Genomic DNA, 13,584 nt, shown 5'->3' with positions numbered 1-13,584 from the left:
TTAACTGCTCAACATTTTACGTTAATAAACATTTTACATTCATAAACCATGACATGGGCTGTCCTAAAAGTACTTGTGCTTTGTTAACCATTTGTTTACACTTTGTTCAGTCATTTTACATCATTGGCTAGCAAGCTAACAACCTGCTCACTTCACCACTATATCCAAACTTTTGGAGGCACCGAAAGAAAGGAGAAGGGATTAACTGCAGCCAAATCAGAGCACCACTCTGAGTGGTTTCACCTCCTCCACCCATATCAAACCTATTCTTCAGGAGATCAATAATCATAGTAATGAATGAATGACATATCCCTTGCATGTCATCATCACAAACCTGACGTTTTTAAAGAGACAGTGTACAATGCATCTCAACACAGAATCCTAATATTCCACAAATTACTTCAAAAACAGCTAGAATTGAAATATGTCCAATATAGGCTGTATCTAAATACATTTTCAAAAAATATTTTTGGTGCTCCTACATTTCATGTGGTGCTCTTAACTTTTTATTTGGGAGCACCAGTGCTACCAATTATTGTATTTCTTAGCCCTTACCCTAACCACAGAAGAGGGGCGGGGGCGTATGCTTCATGGTTAACGTGACGTGGTGTGATCCTAATAACATACAGGTACTCAAGTCCTTCTGTTCACCTGATTTAGAATTCCTCACAATCAAATGTCGACCGCATTATCTACCAAGGGAATTCTCTTTGATTATAATCACAGCCGTATATATTCCCCCCAAAGCAGACACATCGATGGCTCTGAACGAACTTTATTTGACTCTTTGCAAACTGGAATCCATTTATCTGGAGGCTGCATCCATTGTAACTGGGGATTTTAACAAGGCTAATCTGAAAACAAGACTCCCTAAATTTTATCAGCATATCGATTGCGCAACCAGGGCTGGAAAAACCTTGGATCACTGCTATTCTAACTTCCGCGACGCATATAAGGCCCTGCCCCGCCCTCCTTTCGGAAAAGCTGACCACGACTCCATTTTGTTGATCCCTGCCTACAGACAGAAACTAAAACAAGAAGCTCCCGCGCTGAGGTCTGTTCAACGCTGGTCCGACCAATCTGATTCCACACTCTAAGACTGCTTCCTTCACGTGGACTGGGATATGTTTCGTATTGCGTCAGACAACAACATTGACGAATACGCTGATTCGGTGAGCGAGTTCATTAGAACGTGCGTTGAAGATGTCGTTCCCATAGCAACGATTAAAACATTCCCAAAACAGAAACCGTGGATTGATGGCAGCATTCGTGTGAAACTGAAAGCCCGAACCACTGCTTTTAATCAGGGCAAGGTGACCGGAAACATGACCGAATACAAACAGTGTAACTATTCCCTCCGCAAGGCAATCAAACAAGCTAAGCGTCAGTATAGAGACAAAGTAGAATCTCAATTTAACGGCTCAGACACAAGAGGTATGTGGCAGGGTCTACAGTCAATCACGGATTACAAAAAGAAAACCAGCCCAGTCACGGACCAGGATGTCTTGCTCCCAGGCAGACTAAATAACTGTTTTGCCCGCTTTGAGGACAATACAGTGCCACTGACATGGCCCGCAACTAAAACATGTGGACTCTCCTTCACTGCAGCCGACGTGAGGAAAACATTTAAACGTGTCAACCCTCGCAAGGCTGCAGGCCCAGACGGCATCCCCAGCCGCGCCCTCAGAGCATGCGCAGACCAGCTGGCTGGTGTGTTTACGGACATATTCAATCAATCCCTATCCCAGTCTGTTGTTCCCACATGCTTCAAGAGGGCCACCATTGTTCCTGTTCCCAAGAAAGCTAAGGTAACTGAGCTAAACGACTACCGCCCCGTAGCACTCACTTCCGTCATCATGAAGTGCTTTGAGAGACTAGTCAAGGACCATATCACCTCCACCCTACCTGACACCCTAGACCCACTCCAATTTGCTTACCTCCCAAATAGGTCCACAGACAATGCAATCTCAACCACACTGCACACTGCCCTAACCCATCTGGACAAGAGGAATACCCATGTGAGAATGCTGTTCATCGACTACAGCTCGGCATTTAACACCATAGTGCCCTCCAAGCTCGTCATCAAGCTCGAGACCCTGGGTCTCGACCCCGCCCTGTGCAACTGGGTACTGGACTTCCTGACGGGCCGCCCCCAGGTGGTGAGGGTAGGCAACAACATTTCCACCCCGCTGATCCTCAAAACTCAACACCCACAAGGGTGCGTTCTGAGCCCTCTCCTGTACTCCCTGTTCACCCACGACTGCGTGGCCACGCACGCCTCCAACTCAATCATCAAGTTTGCGGACGACACAACAGTGGTAGGCTTGATTACCAACAACGACGAGACGGCCTACAGGGAGGAGGTGAGGGCCCTCGGAGTGTGGTGTCAGGAAAATAACCTCACACTCAACGTCAACAAAACTAAGGAGATGATTGTGGACTTCAGGAAACAGCAGAGGGAACACCCCCCTATCCACATTGATGGAACAGTAGTGGAGAGGGTAGTAAGTTTTAAGTTCCTCGGAGTACACATCACAGACAAACTGAATTGGTCCACCCACACAGACAGCATCGTGAAGAAGGCGCAGCAGCGCCTCTTCAACCTCAGGAGGCTGAAGAAATTTGGCTTGTCACCAAAAGCACTCACAAACTTCTACAGATGCACAATCGAGAGCATCCTGTCGGGCTGTATCACCGCCTGGTACGGCAACTGCTCCGCCCACAACCGTAAGGCTCTCCAGAGGGTAGTGAGGTCTGCACAACGCATCACCGGGGGCAAACTACCTGCCCTCCAGGACACCTACACCACCCGATGTCACAGGAAGGCCATAAAGATCATCAAGGACAACAACCACCCGAGCCACTGCCTGTTCACCCCGCTATCATCCAGAAGGCGAGGTCAGTGCAGGTGCATCAAAGCTGGGACCGAGAGATTGAAAAACAGCTTCTATCTCAAGGCCATCAGACTGTTAAACAGCCACCACTAACATTGAGTGGCTGCTGCCAACACACTGACTCATCTCCAGCCACTTTAATAATGGGAATTGATGGGAAATGATGTCAAATATATCACTAGCCACTTTAAACAATGCTACCTAATATAATGTTTACATACCCTACATTATTCATCTCATATGTATATGTATATACTGTACTCTATATCATCTACTGCATCTTTATGTAATACATGTATCACTAGCCACTTTAACTATGCCACTTTGTTTACATACTCATCTCATATGTATATACTGCACAATACCATCTCAATATCATCTACTGTATCTTGCCTATGCCGCTCTGTACCATCACTCACTCATATATCTTTATGTACATATTCTTTATCCCCTTACACTTGTGTCTATAAGGTAGTAGTTTTGGAATTGTTAGCTAGATTACTTGTTGGTTATTACTGCATTGTCGGAACTAGAAGCACAAGCATTTCGCTACACTCGCATTAACATCTGCTAACCATGTGTATGTGACAAATACAATTTGATTTGATTTGATTTGAGGCTCATACGGTACTCTAACATCAGCTGTAAGGGAGGCAGAGACCGTGTTACCATACTACCCACACATTCTACCTGAATGTCAACATTTCATTTTTTTTAAAACTTTATTTAACTAGGCAAGTCAGCTAAGAACAAATTCTTATTTACAATGACAGCCTAGGAACAGTGGCTTAACTGCCTTGTTCAGGGGCAGAATGACATATTTTTACCTTGTCAGCTTGGGGATTCAATCTAGCAACATTTACGGTTACTGGCTCAATGCTCTAACCACTAGGCTACCTGCCGCCTCACATTTAAACCTGGGTAGATGAACCACAGGTTCACTGTGGTATCAACCAGCTTGTCGAGCAGACATTCATCCAATGCAACTCGTATTATTACATTAACATACACGTTACACACAGTACACATTACATATGCAGGAATCAATACCTGAACCCCACTGTATATTAGCCTGGGTACCCGTCTGTCTCTGCCATCATGCCACTCCTTGACATGGCAAAGAGTTGACATGATCGCACAAAGAGATCTGGGACCAAGCTAGCCGTAGATGTGACCAACCAGGTAAAGAAATTCAGGTTGTCTGCACGCCTAAAGATCATGGTACAGTAGCTCTCTGAGCTAAAGCCTAGGCATAAACTCTGGGAGATAACACAAGTCTGCAGAATTCACTTTACTTTATACGTGAATACGTTTAAATATGTCAGGCTACCATTGACATACACACTGTCATTCATGCAAGTCTGCCATTGACATCAATGCACAACTACGGACCTCATTTACTCAAGGATCTGAGAAAACGGGTATAAATCTGCTATAGCTACATCTAGTGGCCACTGCATTTCCTTCATCTACCCAGTCCTGTCCGAGCTGTTTATGCAGAAGGCAGGAAACAATTTCTCTGATGAAATGCAGTGTTTCCTCAGTCCCTCAGCCGATGGCATCATCTGCCTGTCAGATAAGGAACTGCAGCCAGCTTTGGATATTATAAGGTGGCCTGTATGTAAAAATGTGTGTGTGTGTGTGTGCACGTGCGTGTGTGTGTGCACGTGCGTGTGTTTGTGTGCATACGTGTGGATGTGCGGCATACGTGTGTGTTTTTTTCTCAACATGGGAATTGGAACTTGTACTTCAACTAAAACTACATTTAGTCCAGGAGGACATTTAATCTGTGTCTGGTCAATAACTCAACTTTCTCCCCAACAACTTCCTTCCCATCTTTTTTTACGTGTCAAGGGAAGGGTTTGAAAAACAACAGTTTAATAAAACACACATACACATACACCTACACATTAACACACAGAAACAGTACAACAATATAATTAATATCATAGGCCTAATAGTACTTTAGAGCTCTTTTTGCACACAATATAGCTATGTTTTGTGTCATCGGGAAAAGCATGTATCAACCCTTGATACAGTTTGGAAATCAACTTAGATAGCTCACCAACGTTAGCCAACTTTTGGCTGGCTCCAGCAGTGGTACAATGGCACATCATCATTTTTATAGGACAAACAAAGGCTACAAAACATTTCCATACACACAAGAGCTGTTAGATACTGCTAAATGACAGATAGCGAGAGACTAGATAGAGCTGAACTGGCTGTGGTAGCTACTAGCTAGCTAGCTAGCTAATTAAACTAGCTGCTAGTAGTTCATTCACTTCAGTAGAGAGGCGATTCAATATTTAATATGTAAGTGATAATGCCCCAGAAGCTGGCAAATATATCCTCCAAACACCAGCTTCAATGCCCCATAATGTCAGCGGAATTATGTTTTTAGAAATGTTTACAAATTAATTAAAAATCAAATGTCTAAGTATTCAACCCCTTTGTCATGGTAAACCTAAATCAGTCCACGAGTAAACATTTGCTTAACAAGTCACATAATAAGTTGCATGTGAAATAACAGTGTTTAACATGATTTTTGAATGACTACCTAATCTCCATACACAACACACACAATTATCTGTAAAGTCCCTCAGTCGAGCAGTGAATTTCTAAACACAGATTCAACTACAAAGACCCGGGAGGTTATCCAACACCTCGCAAAGAAGGACACCTATTGGTAGGTGGTTAATAAAATGATTATGCAGACATTGAATATCCCTTTGACCATAGTGAAGTTATTAATTACACTTTGGATGGTGTATCAATACACCCAGTCACTACAAAGATACAGGCGTCCTTCCTAACTCAGTTGCCGGAGAGGAATGAAAACGCTCAGGGATTTCACCATGAAGCCCACGGTGACTTTAAAACAGTTACAGAGTTTAATTGCTGTATTATGAGAAAATTGAGGATGGATCAACAACATTGTAGTTACTCCACAATACTAACCTAAATGCATAAAGTAGATGTAATTTCTTCCAGGTATGGGCCCTCCTATGAGTGCAGGAGCTTGCATCAAAAAAATGTATGCACATAACAGGTCCTTGGTCAGTCGCCCTAGGTGAGACAAAAAAATTGTCTCACCTCAATACATCATGCAAAGCAGCCACAACAGTCAGTAAGAGTGTCCATGATTGAGTATTTGAATGAGTCTCCAGTTTGAGTGTTTGTTGCAGCTCGTTCCAGTCGCTAGCTGCAGCGAACTGAAAAGACCAGCAACCCAGCAATGTGTGTGCTTTGGGGACCTTTAACAAAATTTGACTGAGGGCTGCAGTAGGTATCTCAGATAGGGGGGAGTGAGGCCTAAGAGGGTTTAATAAATAAGCATCAACCAGTGGGTCTTGTGACGGGTATACAGAGATGACCAGTTTACAGAGGAGTACAGAGTGCAGTGATGTGTCCAGTAAGGAGTATTGGTGGCAAATCTGATGGCTGAATGGTAAAGAACATCTAGCCACTCGAGAGCACCCTTACCTGCCGATCTATAAATTACGTCTCCATAATCTAGCATGGTTAGTATGGTCATCTAAATCAGGGTTATTTTGGCAACTGGGGTGAAAGAGGACCGATTACGATAGAGGAAACCACGTCTAGATTCAACTTTAGCCTTTAGCTTTGATATGTGCATGTATATGTGCACTGATATATTCATGGATGCCAAGGGAAGCCAGGCTTCCCCAAAAAATCTACCAATAAAAACAACGTACAATTATTTCTCTTTCGTCTTCTGTGTTTCATAATTTTCCTTCAATTCGCAAGAGGCTGAATGTATCTCACAGGAGAAAGCATCAGAGCGAAACAGCGCCACTCAGCCTACACGTAGAGAGAACATCTATCTGATGCTGTCTGATTGAAACAAGTATGACATTGTTTCCACCCATAGCGTTGAAGACACGGGAAGCCAGCGAGCATCTGGCCTCCCTTGACAAAAAAGTATTAAAAAATGAACTGTGAATGGTCCTGGCACATCAAAAGAACGTGTCAAGGGATGCCAGCTTGGATTTGGCTTCACTCCTATCAAATCCCATTGAAAGCATACATCACTGAAAGAAACACTTGAATTGTTGCATCTCATTGTGTTGTTGTCCTCTGGTGGCTAGCAAGCTAAAATTGTCCAAGCTAAAATTGTCCCGTTCCCAAATTAGCCATGGATAGAGATAGGGATTTTGACTTTTTTGGGGGGGATTTGGGTTTTACTCAATTCTCCGTACTGACCAATGATTATAATGCTTATTCTGATCCAACCATTAATTCATACATTGTTGTGCCCCTGGTCTGAGAGGATGGACGTTCAATATGTAGCTAGATGTAGTAGGCTAATGTTAACTAGCTAAAGTTGCCCGTGAATGGAAGTTAGGCTAGCGAGTAAGCATTTTAGCCAGGTAGGCTAGGACAACAAAAAATAAAAGTGTGTTTTGTATGACAGAGTGACAGACCGTTTCGTCAACATGAAAGAGAGGAGGATGGCATTGGCGTTTCGCTACAAGTAGGGTGAGCCATCATGCTTTTCTACTTGCACAAACGTGCACGCGTACACACACACACACACACACACACACACACAAACATGCACACAGAAATCAGAACCATGGACAGTCACATCATATTTTGCTTACGTTGGTTGGACTAACTTGTTTTTGGTATCTTTTAGTTGTCACTGTATTAGACTAAACAGGGGTGATTTGATGATGCTGAAATGTTGAAGTTGAAAATGTGCTGGAATAGTGGAGGCAGCTTCTGTTTTCTTTGCGACTTGCGGTAACACTCTGTGGTTCTAAATCAATAGTTGTTAAGTGGTCTGAAAATGTCTTAAACATTAACTTGCTTGACCATGCTGTAGGTCAACTGTCTGTTACTGTACATGCAATATGCTTTGTGGACTTCAATGGACAGAGGTTGCTATCCAGTTTTGTGATAAAACAAAGGTGTGGTTGAATTTATTCTGCCACTCAGTCTTATTGTCTCTGCCTTTATGAATGAGCAGGTTATAGAGCAAACAATGCAATTATGACAACACACATGTTGTAATACGGCTTTTGTGTGGGGAGGGGGGAGTCATGATGTTTTCATCTGATTGTCAAACAATCACTTCAAAGGGCACCTATAATAGGCTACACGCGCATGTTCATCCACTTGCAATATATTTCCAGCCTCCAAACAGTAGTGAATGGAAAGAGAGATCCGTTACACAAAACAACAAAAAGTGTAATGACATTTGGCGATTGTCATTAGGCCAGAATGAATGCCTCCACTGCTGTCTGCCCGCGTCTTGGTGTCTGCCGCTCATCTCTGCCTTGGCAAAATGTCAGTGTTCTCATTAAACCACTTTTTGGAGCAGCCTATAGGCCTACCACGCGTTTTCAAGTTCATTTGCAAAAAATGTTATGCCTCTGACATACGGTAATGATAAGTAATGGTGCAATAGCCTACAGTTTTCTTTAAAAAAAAATATTGATTATTGTGATAGGCTCATGTTTTACCCGTACAGCGTAACCCCACTATTTATTTTGCCAGTATGCCATACCAGACGATACCGCCTTAAAGCCAATTTATGCTTAATCTGATTTGTGGTCGGAGGCTGTGACGCAATTGCAGAGCCTCTGGAGGCATGCAGAGGCCAAATTGAGCTATGTACCGCATCGCCATGTGCCTCACAAATTTTGTAACAATGCAGAGTGCTCTGTATAGCTCTGCATTTACATGATTGGTTTAGATACGTTTTACCCAAACTGGGGAGGGTGGAGCGAGGGGTCAGTAGGGGGTGGACTTTACTCTTGAAAGTTGTAATAGTAGAATGCACAGGGTACAATTTCAAAATTGGGTAGTGTATCATCAGTTCCTCTTGTCATTTTAGTCATTGCATACCTTAGAGAGCTATTTATAACTTCAGAAATGTCCAGATCAACTAGCCCATGTCAGCTAACGTTTTTTAGCTCATAGATTTTGTTGTAATTTTGTCACTCAAATATCACATGAATAAACATTACACATGGCTAAATGTATATAATTGGAAGAAAATGTGCTTTAACCCTCCCGTTGTCCTCAGATTCTGTATACACCCCGTGTCCTCCGGGTCAAACTGTCCCGCCTTCACTAAACCCCTAATTAGCACATGTGGGACAGTATGCATGTGCACAGTCTTTGCAGATATATTTCTTACACCTGCAGCACAGTATGTGTTTTACAGTCCTTCTTTGGTGGGCAGATCTGACACCTCTTCCTCTTACTTGCCCCAGCTGGGGCAGTGGCTAGGGCAGCTAGCTCCTCAGGTTGATCACGAGATCTAGCCCTCTGAACAGCTTTCACAACTGCTGCAGATGCTTCTGTGCTTCTTTCGATGAATGGAGTTACAAGTGTAATTCCCAGCTGCTCCAGGAACACCCTCCTCTTGTTCCGCTTACGAGGCATCCAGCTAGGGTTGATCTCTCTCCATATCACAAAGGCATTGTAGGAAGAAACATCAATGATGTTGTGGAAGATGACCAGGGGCCAGTGGGCAGTCATCCTTCTGCAGCTGTACATTCCAATCACCTTATCTAGGTTGTCCACACCTTCTTTGTTGCAGTTGTAGTCTCGGATGATGGCTGGCATCCTGTCTTCGTGATAGCTCATTTCAGCCTCTGTGTGCAGAAGTAGATGTCGACCGAAGTAGAGGTCGACCGATTATGATTTTCAACGCCAATACCGATTATTGGAGGACCAAAAAAAGCTGATACCGATTAGTCGGACAATTTTTTTTTTCATTTGACATTTTTCTATTTATTTGCAATAATGACAATTACAACAATACTGAATGAACACTTATTTTAACTTAATATAATACATCAATAAAAATCCATTTAGCCCCAAATAAATAATGAAACATGTTCAATTTGGTTTAAATAATGCAAAAACAAAGTGTTGGAGAAGTAAAAGTGCAATATGTGCCATGTAATAAAAGCTAACGTTTGAGTTCCTTGCTCAGAACAGGAGAGCATATGAAAGTTGGTGGTTCCTTTTCAAATCAAATCAAATCAAATTTATTTATATAGCCCTTCGTACATCAGCTGATATCTCAAAGTGCTGTACAGAAACCCAGCCTAAAACCCCAAACAGCAAGCAATGCAGGTGTAGAAGCACTTTTAACATGAGACTTCAATATTCCAAGGTAAGAGGTTTTAGGTTGTAGTTGATATAGTATTTATAGGACTATTTCTCTCTATACCATTTGTATTTTTATTTTGACTATTGGATGTTCTTATAAGCACTATAGTATTGCCAGTGTAACAGTATAGCTTCCGTCCCTCTCCTCGCCCCTACCTGGGCTCGAACAAGGAACACATCGACAACAGCCACACTCGAAGCAGCGTTACCCATCGCTCCACAAAAGCCGCGGCCTTTGCAGAGCAAGGGGAATAACTACTCCAAGTCTCAGAGCGAGTGACATTTGAAACTCTATTATCGCGCACCCCGCTAACTAGCTAGCCATTTCACATCAGTTACACCAGCCATTAGGCTGATAGGCTTGAAGTCATAAACAGCGCTGTGCTTGCGAAGAGCTGCTGGCAAAACACACGGAAGTGCTGTTTGAATGAATGCTTACGAGCCTGATGTGACACAATTTCACCTGGTTAATATTGCCTGCTAACCTGGATTTATTTTAGCTAAATATGCAGGTCTGAAAATATATACTTCTGTGTATTGATTTTAAGAAAGGCATTGATGTTTATGGTTAGGTACAGTCTTCCAACAATTGTGTTTTTTTCGCAAATGCGCTTTTGTTAAATCATCCCCCCGCATTGCATCGATTATATGCAACGCAGGACACGCTAGATAAACTAGTAATATCATCAACCATGTGTAGTCAACTAGTGATTATGATTGATTGATTGTTTTTTATAAGATAAGTTTAATACTAGCTAGCAACTTACCTTGACTTCTACTGCATTCAAGTAACAGGCAGGCTCCTCGTGGAGTGCAATGAGAGGCAGGTGGTTAGAGCGTTGGACTAGTTAACTGTAAGGTTGCACGATTGGATCCCCCGAGCTGACAAGGTGAAAATCTGTCATTCTGCCCCTGAACAAGGCAGTTAACCCACCGTTCCTAGGCCGTCATAGAAAATAAGAAACTTTGTTCTTAACTGACTTGCCTAGTTAAATAAAGGTATACATAATTTATTTTTTAATCGGATTGTTATGAAAACTTGAAATCAGCCCTAATTAATCGGCCATTCCGATGAATCGGTCCACCTATACTCAGAAGTAACACATTCTTGTTTTTCTTTGGGAGGTTTGAAACTAGAGTGGTGGTGGGCGTGAAGGCAAACCTTGATGAGAATACCTCTCTTTCCTTTGGTGCAAGCAGTGCAGGTGGGAGCTCAGACTTGTTCTTTCGAACTGTGCCAACCATGGTGACGTTCCTCTTCAGGAGCTGCCGTCCGAGTTCATAAGAGGTGAAGAAATTGGCACGTGACATTGTGACCCCTCAATCCCTCTGTCATATCAAGCACAACACGCATCCCCTGGTTCTTCTCTGGGCCACCACTTCCCGGGGTAGCGTAGCTGGATTTTGCGCCACAGGCCACCCATGACTTGATCCCATATTTTGTTGGCATGCTGGGCATATACTGCCGGAAAGGACAACAACCTTTGGCAAGAAGAGATTAGCATCATTGGTAATTATTAGTATCGGTGTCATAGAAACAGTCACAGAAGTCAGTAGTGAAAATCACTTTTATTATATATACACTACCTCTGAATGGAACCAATTGCTCATCCACTGTTACGTCAGGCCATTGGTTGTAGACGTATGACAGCCGCTCCACCCACTTGTCCCAGACCTCTCTTATGGCTGCCAGTTTGTCTGTCGCACGTCTTGTAGGTCTTGACTCAAGTCATCCAATCGTAGCAGTCTTGAGTAAGTGTGAAAGAACTTGAGTGGCATAGTGGCACTGAAAATCGCTATTCCACTCTCTGCATCCCATAGACTAGCTGCAGCCTCACCTCGGGACCTTTATACACCTGCTAAGATTAGCGGCCTTGTGTAGGCATGCAGGTCAGTCTCATCCATCCCTTTCCAGCTGTCTCCATATTTTCAAAAACCCTCCAGATTTGTCATGTCCAGGATGATTTTTTCTATTGCTGGTGTGATGAACAGGTAGAATGTTGAGGCGATGTCATGGGCATAAGAAACGGCATATGTTGTGGGTCCTGGGGTCATCTCCATGACCTTATGCTCTGCCATCCTTCCCTGTTTGTGAATTGCTACTGAGGACCATTTGATTTGGCTGTTTTTGACATTAAAGTCTCTCTTTCAGCTTGAGGAATTTCTTCTTCTTCTGAAGATGATGCATCATGTTCTGGGTCGTATTCCTCCCCATCTGCATCTTCTGATTCATCCTCCACTTCTCTTCAGATTGAGTAGTCTTGCTGGACATTTGAAAATATCTGTTCTAGAACCTGTTCAGCAGTGAAATGCACAGTCATGGCTTCAGCCCCTTGGGGAAGACCACATATCTGGACATGTACGGACATGTACCGATGACAATATTATTTTGTTTCGTACAGCTTACATGGATACATGAATAAAGGCAACATTTCACTTTTGTAATATTGGGGTCAGTCTAGGACAGGTCATCAAATTTCAAGTTGAATAATATCATGGAGGTGATTGTTTTCACTGCTGTTAAAGAAAGACTCACTGCCTCCTTCTCACAAATGATCCAACAAATATTTAAAAAAAAAATAAAAGTTGGTTCAAACAGTGGCGGGTCAAAATGACCCAACCTGCAAATCCTCTCCACCTTCTCAGGACCATGAGCCTGTCACCTTTGATGTGACACTGTTGTTGCTGCTATTGGTGATAGTGTGATAGTGGTGCTGGCTACCATAAGTTGTGTAAACAGTGCATTATTTTATGCTGTGTGTCATGTTGTGTCCGTGCCACTTCTGTCTCTGTGTGTGCGGCAGCCCGAAGCGTGGCCAGGCCTGTTTGATTAATTCATAATGTTATCAAAAAGTATCTCTTCTCCTTCACTAGAACTAGAATGGTGCGACTACAGAAGATATATAATGTTGGGTGCATTAAGTGATGCTATGTTTTCTGTTATTTTCTATAATTGTTTTGCTTGATACAACTTATTGGAAGATTTTTTGTCCCTCTGAAGGCCTAGGTCCTACAGTCATGGTTCGCCACTACATTAAAGTAAAACTGCAACCCAAGTCATAGACTGTTCTCTATGCTACCACACGGCAAGCGTTACCGGAGTGCCAAGTCTAGGTCCAAAAGGCTCCTTAACAGCTTCTACCCCAAAGCCATAAGACTGCTGAACAACTGTTAAAATGGCCACACGGACTGTTTACATTGACACCCCTCTTTATTTTTACACTGTTTACACTGTATATTATCTATGCATAGTCACTTTACCCCTACCTACATGTACAAAATACCTTGACTAACCTGTACCCCCGCACATTGACTCAGTACTGGTACCCCCTGTATATAGCCTCGTTATTGTTATTTTATTGTGTTACTTTTTATTTTATTTTTTACTTTTGTTTATTTAGTAAATAGTTTCTTAACTCTATTTCTTGAACAGCATTGTTGGTTAAGGACTTGTAAGTAAGCATTTCACAGTAAGGTCTACTACACCTGTTGTATTCGGCGCAATACAATTTGATTTGATTAAGTGCAATGGGTGTGC

General features: G+C 42.7%; 1 pseudogene; it reads right to left on the bottom strand.

Annotated features, from left to right (window-relative positions):
* Window positions 1–9,059: 9,059 nt before the first annotated feature.
* On the bottom strand, window positions 9,060–13,066 carry LOC116375944 (uncharacterized; annotated as a pseudogene).
* Between the last annotated feature and the right edge of the window lie 518 nt (window positions 13,067–13,584).

The sequence above is a fragment of the Oncorhynchus kisutch genome, linkage group LG10, assembly GCF_002021735.2.
Source record: "Oncorhynchus kisutch isolate 150728-3 linkage group LG10, Okis_V2, whole genome shotgun sequence".
NCBI lineage: Eukaryota > Metazoa > Chordata > Actinopteri > Salmoniformes > Salmonidae > Oncorhynchus > Oncorhynchus kisutch.
Note: the sequence above shows the minus strand (reverse complement) of the source record. Positions and strands in the feature narration are given on the sequence as shown.